This window comes from Bombus pascuorum, chromosome 10, assembly GCF_905332965.1.
Source record: "Bombus pascuorum chromosome 10, iyBomPasc1.1, whole genome shotgun sequence".
Classification (NCBI taxonomy): Eukaryota; Metazoa; Arthropoda; class Insecta; order Hymenoptera; family Apidae; genus Bombus; species Bombus pascuorum.
In genome coordinates this window covers 12,858,731-12,871,443 of record NC_083497.1, presented here as the reverse complement: position 1 = coordinate 12,871,443, position 12,713 = coordinate 12,858,731, and the positions used below count along the sequence as shown (strand labels likewise).

General features: G+C 38.1%; 1 protein-coding gene across 4 annotated transcripts in view; it reads right to left on the bottom strand.

Moving 5' to 3' along the window:
• Positions 1–12,713, bottom strand: part of LOC132911076 (putative polypeptide N-acetylgalactosaminyltransferase 9) — a 297,826-nt gene that overhangs the window by 73,366 nt on the left and 211,747 nt on the right. The window lies entirely within an intron of this gene.

Genomic DNA, 12,713 nt, shown 5'->3' with positions numbered 1-12,713 from the left:
ATTCGATTAACAAACGTAGTCCCATTTGTCTCCAATCAACGGAATTACTAGAAAAAAAACTCGACGAAATATTGCCTGAAGTCACAATGTGAATTACAACGGGCGAAATGATGAACATGATGAAAATTCCAATCCCCAAAAACTAGCCCCGTGGAAATCAGCCTTATAAATCTACCAGTTGCGATGCAACAATTGTGTCAGAGAAGTAAATGAACCATAGAGAATAGATTACACGTTGCACGTGTAACGGCATGTGTACTAAACAACACGTTAACGAGAACGCTAATTTTTTCGCGTATTTGTCTCGCGTGGTGTACTCGCGCGCCAATTCTTCAAGTGCGAAATGGCGCGGTTCCCGGAAATTTCAGTCCATCTACTATTTGTACGAATTTTACGATTGCCAACCTGCCCACTAGCTTTGCTATACTAAATCCTTGTATATTGTATGGGGTGGGAAATGTATGATGGATTTGAACAAACAAGTTTTGGAAGAGCATTGTGCAGTAAAATTCTGGGATTTAAATGTCAAAACGATTAAAACATAATTTTTCTTTTCAGAATTTATATTAAATCCTTCGTGAAATAAAAAGTTTGAACTTTTTCAAAAAAGAGAATCTCAAGCGATATATTTCGACATTTCTAAATCCAGTCGATAACTATAAAAAGTATTCGAGTAAAAATATTTATTGTATTACTAAAGTGACAAATTAATGGAAATTTGAAATGTAAATAACTGTAAAATGTAAAAATCGCGTAACACGAGGCAAACGAGTTATTAGTTTCGGGAGAAAAAAATTGTATCCGAATTAACGAAAAACCAATTTTGTTCGATTCCGATACGGTAGTCCACTTTGGAGGGAAAGTACATGTAATAAGAGATGGCCAATACAAGATCGAACCGTAACAAGTTTCCAAATAACAGTATCAAGGTTCGGTCCGTGAAATCTTCCCGGGTCAGCAGAAAGAATCGTAATGAAATCGATGTCGAGTAGTTTCCATTTCTCTGACAAACTTTCTATCCCTCATTGCCTCCGGAAATCTAATTTCCGCCGATAGAATTCTGCCTACGATTCATTTAAATAGAAACACCAATGGAATGAATTATTTCCAATTATTCTTTCACCCTTGTTCCAGAGAAAATTGCGAACATCCGTCTGACAGTACTGACATTTTAGAATTAAGTGCTTCGGTACCTCTATTGTCGTAACATTTCAGGATTTGCTACTTAGCCAGTTAGTTTCGTTATACGTTCAAATGCATCGTTTTTGTTTCACAAATATGCTGTTGTTTTATACAAATATGAAATTATACGTAAAAGTATCCAATATTTTTACTATTGAATTATTTCATACTGTTATCGAGAAGAATACGAGATTAATTCACAATCTTTTTTAGAACTTTTTGTAAATTTTTTAGCGATTTGAATGATAAGATTATAAAAATTGAACGTAACTTTAAGACATTTTATATGCCATGTAAATTGTATGTTTTCCAGATCGTCGAACATCTATCCAGAGAAGTTTCACTCGTTAACCGCTTTACATTTCCAGATTGGGAACGAATCGAAGGAAGGAAGAGGTCGAGATCGATGTTCATAACAGACTTTACTCTGGTTTTTAAGCGAGGTTCGTCCAGCGACCCGATAAAAGCTACGTAAATACAGATGCAAGCTAGAGCTCGCTGCATACTTCCACTTCACTTGCAAGCCGTGCTTCCAGCATCGACCCGCCTACCATAGGTAATACATAGCTCCGCATAGTGTAAGCCGCGGTGCGTACGAAACTAGCGTAATTATTATTTACGCTACGTTACGTCGAAGACTGCTAGATAAATCTTTGCAGATTCGTAAACATGGAGATGCTTACGAATTGTACTTGCCAGAAACTTTTGTTGCATCGGCAAACCGATAAATTAAACAAGATGAAGTCACGTTGTGAGTGTAGATCGACGAAATTTCAGACGAAATGAGCGAAATAATTGTAAGAAGAAACAGAAATTACGAAATTATTCATATTTTTAATTGCAGGTGATTTGGAGAAGTGTAAGGCGTTTTTGAAGTTGGAATTTTTAGATCAACGATTACCACACCGAGAATATCGTAAAATAGGAAGTGACTGGAGATCGTTGTTCGGCAAAAAATTCTGATTTTAACGAAACAACTTAGAAGTTGAAAGAACAATGCTTTATGGATTCCTTCGCTCCTTAATGCTCGGACATCTGTAGGTTTTATGAATAACTCGAGTGCTTAAGAGGATTTACAATTTCGAAAAGGATAATCCTCTTGACGGGAAGTTTCACGAGAAGACAATTCAAGAATAAAGGGAATCAAGAATGAAACAAAATAAGAAAATGCAATAAGTATAAAATACCCTTGTAAGTGAGGTCGTTTCAGAGAATCTGAAATTTCCCAGCAATTTTATAAATCTTTCATATGATATCGTAATTTGATGATTCGTTGTAAAATTCAAAGAACTAAATGAACCAATCATCGGACGCTTCATAGACCAATTACAATTATAAAACCAACCCTTATCCTTTCTTAAAGAAAAAATTAACAAATTTTCCCTTAGCGAATCAGATTTTTCTTTCGAGTCCAACAGCGACGGATCGATTCCAGTGTCAAAAACGAGTCATTAGGATCGCCGAAACTTATTCGAAGAAAGGAGGGTCAGAAACGACGGTGACTACCGGATTTCTGGTTTTCAGAGTAGATTCTCACGTGGTCTATTCGAGGATGAATATATCTTCACAGATAGGGAACGCAGTGGCTATTTTCACGAGTGTTGGCAAACATCTAGACTATTCTAGACGGAAGGGACCAGGGACCCGGAGGAAGTAGAATGAGCTACAATAGGACCCAGCCGAATGGATTTCCATGCTGCATACAATGGGACGCACGCAGCGATCGTTATGCATTCGCGGCGCGATTTGGCCGCCATGCCAACTTATTTCTTCCGGCCACCAACTGTTCGAAAGCTTCTCCTCAGGATGGAGGTTCGCTGTCTCTCGCCCTCTGTAGCTTGACAGCGTGCTTTGAGAAAATTTTTACCTCTGATACTTGGTTTGTGATATTACGAACATGGTAGTTAAGACAGTTTTATCGTTAATGATGCCCGATGTTTAGCTATTTGTCGTGTCAAATATTTTCAAGTTATTTAATTTTTATCTTGGAAATTTCTCAAATTCTATTCGAACGTCTGTTGTTGATTTTATCGTTGTGTTAGAAAATTATATTCTTGTTATCCTTCTTCTTATTTCCATATCCATAAACATGTATTGTATAATCAATATGATATTCGAGTAAGATAAGTAATTTAAAAGATCGTCGCAAATTTAATTTTATTAAACAGCAAATGAAAATGAAAGGTATTGATAAACGCGTTCTTGACAAGATCGATTACGTTATATTTCTGCATAAACCGAAGGATCGAAACACACCAATTCCAGCAATTTTGAACTGACGCAAGATCGTCCTCCGTCCAATTACGGCGGGCCATGCGGAATTTACGAAGATAGCTTATTAAATTAATTTTATAAAATAAGCTACAAAACAGAGATAAAACTGAGGCTATAATGAATTATTAAATAATACGTACGATAATGAATAAATTTACTTCCGATCGTGTTTATCAATCGACATCTACTGTTAATTAAATTACATATACGTAGAACTGTTTAACGAATATAATTTATTCAGAACATGAAAGTAATTTTTTCAATTCAACTTCGATTCAATTTCGGATGTTTTTCCAAGCTTCCTGCAACTATTTTTGAAGTTATAGAAACTTTGGGAAGTTTCTTAAAATTCCTTTGTCTTTAAACTCCTCTTTCTCGTAGACTTTTTCCAAATCCTAATATTCCAACAAACTTTTCTACAGCTTCTAGATCTTTTTTCTATCACCTACCCATAATACTTCGAAACTGTTACAAAGGTCTCACAAATTTTGCTTACACCTTTGCCAAACCTGTCCACATATTTCCAAACTCTTTTCAAACTTCGCTCCTATCGTCACCAACATGCTCTCAAACTTTCATCAAGAATTTTTCAAAATTTCCTCATACATTTTTCTTGTCAAAAATTTACTTTCCACACCTTACTTCTTCGTCATTTTCGAAATTTCACAGAAGCTCGCTCCGAAATCCTTCTAAACTCTCACAATGTCAATACCAAAACCGAATGAACTCGCAGAACGCAGATTAAGATTTATTGTTTATTTGCACAGTTTTCGATTCGTCCAAAGGAACGTGTTTCTATGAAGGATTAAATTATGGCTGTCATTTCGCGCAATGAAAATTCGAGCTTCGCGAATCGATGCTCAACAAAAGTACGCTACATTCGATATAACTGTGTATTTGAGTTTGCCACGCTGTGTCTCGATTGAGAACCGAGAGTCGCGATTGCTTCTCGCAAATAATTCCGCGCCGTTTGTGCGTTTCGGCTTTCGCTTTATTTAGAGCCACCCTGTTTGAATTTTCGTTCAACGTTCAAACGGATGGATTTCATCTTTGCCGTACTTGCTCGCTCGTTCGAATATTGTACCCCGCATTCCAAAGATAATATCTTTCGGACCGATATTCCACGTAGCCGTTTCTCGTTCGAGGAATCCTACGCTACATCGTAAACTTTGATTTCGTTTTGCCCAGTTGCCGTTGTGTCGAATGCCTCGTTCTACACTCTAAGAGGTTGTTCTGCGTTTAAAAAAATCTGAGAAGATTCTGGGATAGCTGTCAACGTCTCTACTATAGCGTACAATCGTTTGTTAAGTCGAAAGCTTTGATGAATGAAACTTTTCTGGAGTTAATCGTAAAGCTATTTAATTAATCGTAAAACTCAAATAAATTAAAAGAAATCGATAAATTTCGAACTTGAAGTTACGTACTTGCAATTTTTACAAACACAGTTGTTGATTTCGAGTAGCTTCGATTCCCAAAATCTGGTTTAAAACATCACTGACTTTTCACTTTCTTTTACGTACCATTCTGCTAAATAAAAAGTACTTAATCGTTCGATATTACTAAAACTTCGATTCTAAGGAGCCGAAATAAACAAATTATCAGAACTTATTCTTCCCCAATTTCTGTTTTCTACCTTCGAATTAAGCCAAAATATCTGAACATTGAAAATCTTCAGAAATCAATCATTCCTGCTCGTTATACGTATATTGAGCGTTAATCACGTTGGCACGTTAATCTGCCCGCTTCATTTTTTATAACCCTTAACAAATGCTTAAGAAGTAAAAAAGTTTGTGAAAGAAAATCTAACCGGAAAACATTTCCTTTGATGGAGTTCTGGCAAAGGAACTCGATTCAGAAAGGAGACCCGACACGGTCAGAGTCAGCGATATATTAAATGACAGCCGGTCAGGGAAACGGGCTTCGATCTATCGTTTTGCATACGAGAGCGATTTGGTCTCCTCGCCGACTTATTTCTTCCGGTCGTGACTGGTTTCTCTTCGACCGGCTGCCGACTAAAATTGCTTTTCTATTTTCCCAGTAACTCATTACCTCGGCAATATATGTACATTTCAGCATTTTGCTTCAGCTATCTTTACCAAAAGCGTGCCTTTTTAAAGTGCAATAACTCGCGTGTGCAGAACGAACGCAAACGATGACCTCAAAGTAACGAATTCAACGTTGCTAATCTCCGGCCTCATTTACATCGCTTATTATTCGCGATCAAAGGATAATAAAGCGGAAATAAATTAGCAAAGATGCTGGAGAATGGAAGAGAAGAGAGACGTATAGTACCTTCCACATGTTATAACATTCTTCTTTATCTATTACTATGTTTCAAAGGATTTCTACAAAAATACACAAATAAAGGCACTGTGTGTCTGCAAAATATCGAAAGTGAAATTTAAAACGTCATGAAAATTGATTCCCAATTGCGCTCAACGAGATCGATTACCATCTCGTTACCTGCGCAAGAAACGAAAGTACCCCGGTTCAATTAACTTTACGATATGAGAAGTCTTCCTATAAATTAGATTTATAACACATGTACATAAGCTTTTTATATGTTTCAAAGTTAGACGTATGTTTTCTAACACTTTTGGAATTTTCATAAGACTTTTGCACGATATTACGACATTACTATGTTAGTATATATCTTTACTACACGCGTTTACATTCCAATTTTTTCATCGAAAGGGGAAAGAAGAGAAATAATTTGGAGAAAACAAGTAAGAAAGAGTCTCACGTCCGAGGATCGAGGAGCCTCGAGGACACTCGGTCTTCCACCTTGCAGAGTCAAGAAAAACTCACATGCTCACGGGTCGCTCTTAAATAACCTACTCAATTATTTATTTCTGGGTTTCTCCAGTCCGGCAGCGGCCATCTCCTACCATTTGTGAGATCCTCCTTTTGTTCTGGGCAACGAGCAACCGGCCGTGCACGTAATTTAGTCCCGGCGAGACGTATACCAGGGGATAGGTGGAAAAAGCGTAATGAAAAAGTATGCGGCAGAGCTGGCGGCCTGCAACCGGCCGATTTCCGGTTCGCGAAACGTCGAGACGCCGATATTTTTCAATTACCAAGAGGCCGACGCACAGTTTATTTAGTTTGCGTACGATCGTACATGCTCTCGAATGAAAACAGCGTCGTCAGAGCTGATCCAACCGTTGAAAAACACGTGTAACTTTGAAACATATTATCGTTCGCTGCGTTTCCTACTATGCAATGCAGCTCGTTTGTTGTTTTTTCTTTTCGTGTACTTTCTTTTCTAATGAATATGCAGTTTGCAAGAGTAGAATAATACATTGAAAAGAAAAAGGAAGAATATATACAGAGGACAATTGTATAGTGGCAAATGGAATACAATGCCAAGCAAAATTTGTTGTTGCTTTTTTAAACCAGATATTAGCATTTTATTTGAATAAACAAACAAATATAACAATTCTGTGTAACATATTTCGAAACCATGCTATTTATTCCATTGTTTTCGCTCTTCTGACACGTACGCTGTTATGTTCAAAACGTACACGTTGATATTCCGAACGAAAACAGTTCTTTTCTAGATTCTGTTTTTCGGATAAGGAAATGATTTTTTTCTATTGTGTATTCTAGTCTATTAAGTGTAATTACCAATCCAGTTCGTATATTATTGTATATATTGTAATTTAAAACGTTTCCACGTGTTTGTCGCCCAGTACCGACTAATAAAAGTCGTCCTTCGTTACAGATCAAATTGTTTTCATCTTTGAGTTCGATCTATCGACAACTGCAATTAAATTAGGGCAGGTTCGTTTAATTTTTCTCTTAGCTTCTCCGCAGAAAAATATCTGAAATTTCAAAGCAGAAAGAAGGGAAATGGCCAGAAGCCACATGAATGCTACTTTGAAGTTACTCCTCGAAAATAAAATGATCGAGAAAGAGGCCGCAAAGGCTTTCAATGTTCTAAACACTGGGCATGCGTCGAATGAACAGACTCTCCCCTGGCTGAGAGCAATTTAGATTAAGATGTTTTGCGAGAAAGGAACAATGTTAGTCGAGTTGTTAAGCGAATACATTAATCCGCATAATTGATATTCCTAATATTTTTTTTTTTATATTTGTAAAGTATATTAACGTAAAGTATAGTATATTTTTCTCTCGAACTCGGTTCCCTTTTTATCCATTTAAACTTTTACAACCGCAATGAAAGCGACTCTCGAACAGGGCAGCAGAAAATTGCGCATAAAGTTGGAGTCTTGACGGAATTATTGACGGCCTAATGTCGCAAAATGGAGAGTAGAAGAAGGATCATCTGCCTGCATTAAACATCGCTAACAACCGCTTCGCAACGATAACTTGCAACAGTGGAACACGAAGTACATAGGTCCTCGCGTAACAGACTCGAGAATTACGGTACGAACAATAAAAACTGTTCTTAGCAATGGCGAAATTACTGCTGGACGAGTCGTGTTCATAACTTCTCGTTAACCGAGTCAGCCATCTCTTTTTTCCCTTTCTGTCCCTCTCTGGCTAAATCCGCGTGTATCATTGCCAATTTTCTTTTCACGTTGCAACGTCGCAAGGTAAAGAGGCGCGACTCGACCTTAGAAAGAAGGAAGAAGGCAGAGAAAAAGAGAGAGATGTTAATGGGACGAGCAACTTGTCATTCAAGAGAGAAAGTCTGGATGGTAAGCTCTACGCGATCCTATCACATGGCTGCAGTAATAAACAATTCCGAGAGTGGTAAACGTTATGAAATTCGAGTAAAGAAGATTGCTTTCGGTTGTCGCATCGCGTAAACGATGAATATAATCGTAACTTTGATTATAACGTAAAGGTACTGAATATTACACTTTTATGCTGATGCAAGGCTATTTGAAGATTGAAGAAGGTTTAAGCTTTCGAGAGAAAAATTCAGAAAAAGTCTGAAAGCTTCGAGTTTTACGATAGACAGATAAAATGAAAATTTTACCTTTATAGTCGCAATATCTAAACCTTCCTTCTCTCTTTACGCCTCGAAAATTTGAGAAATCTAACACGACAAAGACGTAAAATCGTACAATGGTGTATAATTGAAACAAGCGAAAGGACACGATGCCCGTATCTACGCGAAGCACGAAACAGATTTCAATTCTTCGTTATTAGGCATTGAAAGAAAAAGTTAATCTTGTAAAAGCCCCCACACCTCGCAAAGACTTCGCTTATCTCCTGTCGATTATGATTGCATTAATTAGTAGAAGATCTCGAGAAAGTGTCTAATTAAATTAAGCGCGACTTCGAGTCAATTATTTCACGGTGCAATTTCGATGAAAGTTTCGCGCCTTGTACTCTATTGTAATCGAATAATACCAACGAACATTTACATTTTCTATGCGTCGATCGAACGATATTAATTGGCCAAGGAAAGAAAGAAGAGTTAAGAAAATAAGAAGAAATAAATCGTAATTTCATTTGAACTCATCCTCTCGTGACGATTCGCGGCTTGGTCTTTTTCAGCAGAAAATTCCATGTTTCTTTCTGGCCACCCCGCATATTTCTACTGTACTGCGGCAACCGCTGTTCGCTTGGCACGATGTAATTGAAATTAAAAAAAAAAAGAAGAAGGAGAAAAGAGAGAGAGAGATACAGAACGAAAGAACGACGCGAGAAGATGGAACGAGTGGTACGGAAATTCGCAATTTTCTAGACGAACTCGCGTTTATTCCACGCTACGTCGAAACGTATATTGAAATTCAAAACAGTCGCGACCATGAAACGAGTTTGTATAGATATCACGTAATTAACTATGGTATGTCGGTTTCGAGTTTTTGTCCGTTGTTCGTTTCTGCGTGAATTCCTCCACTTGTTTTTGCGGTAACTGGTTCGAAGAATGCTTGCATTCTGTATTTATATAAACCAAGTCCCTACACAGTGGAAATGTTTATTGGATTTAAATTTTAAATTTCCGACGTGGCGTTTCTTTCATAGTTCACTATTGCGTTAATTATGAATGTAATTATGTTATTAAATTTATTACATTTGTTTGTTACAGTATGGAAATGAAGTATTATTCCGATTACCATACCGATTCCGCTTTATTAATTTTTAATTTAATTTAATGTCGCCACAGACATATACGGTTGTCTACATAACTGATCAAACACTCTTTAAAACAGACTATCTTTTTGAGAATTGAAACAGACGGCTTGAGTATTTTTGACAAGTTACAAGTTGCAAGATGACGAGTAAAAAAGTTGGTCCAATTTCTAAAAAGCTATTCTGCTCTTAACGATGCTCGATGGGTTATGCGAGTAACTGCAAATGGTAGACGCGAGCTCACCAATAAGACAATTTCTCCATCTTTCCATTTTTCTCCAAATATTCGAAGATTCCTCGGGGAACTGACTATTCCACGACGGAAAGTCACTCGTATCGATTTTTAAGGCTTCGTCGCAGCTCCTTTTCCGAACACTCGTACGTTTTATTTACGAAAAGACCCTTTCGAGTTCGTTTTGCATAATTGAGGGAGTTGCTGGAGGAGCAGCGATAAACCCATGTCCCGGTGACGAAGCGGGGATTCGTCTTTGAGCCTTAGCCGAGCCGTGAAATCAATTAAACGATCTGTTACAGATAAACTTTCTCTTCCTGTGACTTAATGAATATGTCGGTAGCTAGCTGATTGAATATTCACGAATCGTGTGGTCGCGGAAACGGGACCTTTTCAGGTGAATTTGTTCATTAATCGAGGTCGAGGTTGAATACATTTCGCTAGGTAGAAAGTATGGATGAGTGATAAGGGAGAGCATGCAAATTTTTAAATTATCACGCTTGCAAATTTTTTAATCTTCCCACTCACAAATCTCTAAATTTATTCATTTTCAGTCACTCGAACCTTAAAATCCCCGAATCCTCAAATTTTCAATTTTTTCATTTAGCAACTTTGAAACATTTAAACCGCGAAATCCTTCGTTTAAAAATAAAACGCGTTCCCTTCATGACCTAACCGAAAAAGAGAATAAGCCAAATGTTGCTGTGAAAATCCCTTGTTACATTATGTACCCTAACCCACGCGAACGCTCAGTCTCATAAAACACAGAACACCGTATCTACCCTCGTTTCACCGCACGCTTCCAACTTCCCATCGCATATTACACTCCAAAAACCACGTTCTAGCACTTCACGGTCTCCACCCAGAAAAACTTGGCTTCGTCAAAATTTCATCGACTCGCTAATCGAGGTGGAACATTAGCGCGACCGTCGATTGGCTTAACGGTATGCAACGGGCTGCAAATCAGGGCCACCTGTTCGCCGACAGCAGCGTACTCTCTTCGTTACTTCTGTTTGAAACCGTTTGGCTTAGTTCGAGGCAGCGGTGTCCTGCGCCAATGGCCGTTCGCGAACTTCGCCCACGTGTCCTGATAATGTCGGTTAATATCATGTAAATTGTAATTAATATTCATGGAGTTAATTCGCCGCCGCCTGCGAGCACCGCCACGAGCCACCCAACTTTTACCGAGAATTTACGATCACCGCGGAACATATTTCGGTAGGGGACCCCACCGGTTCTGATCGTCGCGCAGATAAACCTACGTACCCAGTAGGCTCCCTGCTTTGCAAAATAAATCGTCCGGTCGAGCTACGAGATTTATGGCGAAATTATGAAGAACGATCCCACACGACGCTTCGTGGAATCCACTTCGAAAGCGATAAATCGCCCGGTGGTTTTTGATGTTTCGTCAAATCTCGATATAGAGGGTTCTATACCTTTCCGACTGTGATGTACGGATCTCACGTGCCACGAGGACGTTTCCTGTTCGCCGATTGACGCCTCGATATTATGGGGAAAGGGAACTCTTTCGCTATAGATAAACCTTCCTTCTCTATCCTTTATTTCCTTTTCTCGGATTTCTTTCTCTTTTAATTTCCAAGGTGTCTTTCGAATAATTTAATAGCTCTTGCGTTAGTTTATTATTTGTCAGATTGTATTTTATAGTGGCTTTTTCATATCGAAGAGGCGGAGATAATTGTACTAATTGTGAAAATAAAAACTCGGCTCCTTTTAAACTGTGCCGGCTCGTCTCACAAATTAATTCAGCATCTAATAAAATAAATTTTGCTTAGAATCGCGTTCAATTGAATCTCCAAATAATCATTCGTTTCGGTTATCGTCTCATTACGCGCTGCTATGCGACAAATTAGTCAGCAAATTACAATTACGATTCACTTAAACTTGCAATGTATATTGTTCGTTCAGCCGCGTCTCTGAAAATGCTTTCCACGCGCCAACGAATAAGTAATTCTCGCAATTTGTTAACAAGAAGTTGCAATAACGTCTCGTTACGAGGACGTTTCGAAACATACAAATGGGGAGGAGGAGGCTACCCTCTTTTGCTCGGAACGCGAATAAGGCGCGACGTACATGTACTTTCCCTTTATTACGTTATTCAACCCCCGAAAAACCTTGGAGAATCCTTTTCGTATTTCATTCGGACCGTCGCGTAGGAGAAAACTTTGCTCAACGGTAAAATACGATGTCTGACATAGCTCGAACTAAACCGTATCGCTGGCTAATTTAATTAAATAATAACGAAGGAACAACTTTAATCCCGTTGCGTTCGTCCGCGCTAAATTATCTCGTGTTTTCCGAGATTCCCTCGACTGGCACCGCGCTCCCTTTGGGATACGACTGTAATTTTAAGATCCGTTGAAATATTAAGGAAACGAAAACTCTGTTGACTCGACTTGTCCGCCAAGAATTCAACAATAATACGTCGTCGAAGTTAATTCTATTATCGGATTATTTTCCTCCAAGTTCTATCAAATGTAATTTGTTATTTAATTTCGAAATTTATATCTTACTGCGTTTTTCTACTGCCGTCACTATCAACTGATTATACGCTTGTTGTTGGTGAATTAAAAAATGGAAAAATAATTCCACGCGGTGAAATTAATATTATGAGAAAATTGTGTTGTTTGCGGCAATTATGAACGTATTTCCGTGATCACGTGGAGTCTTAGAGAGCTCGATATTTATAGCATCTCCGATATTATCTTTTAAGCGGATCAATTCTGTTATTGTTTGTTATTGCCAGGAGACGGAGTTCTTAAATGAGAAGAGATTCTTTCTATAAAGAAAATTCTTTTAAGAAGCGAGGGCGTAAAAAGCGAAGACTCCGAAAGATCTTCACTAAGATGTCACAAGGACGTTTCGTTCCAGAATTAAAAATGCTAAACCTTACCTAACCGAGATCTAACTAAATCTTCAAAGAGCCTTCGTTTCTCAAATACAAATTAACATCCTA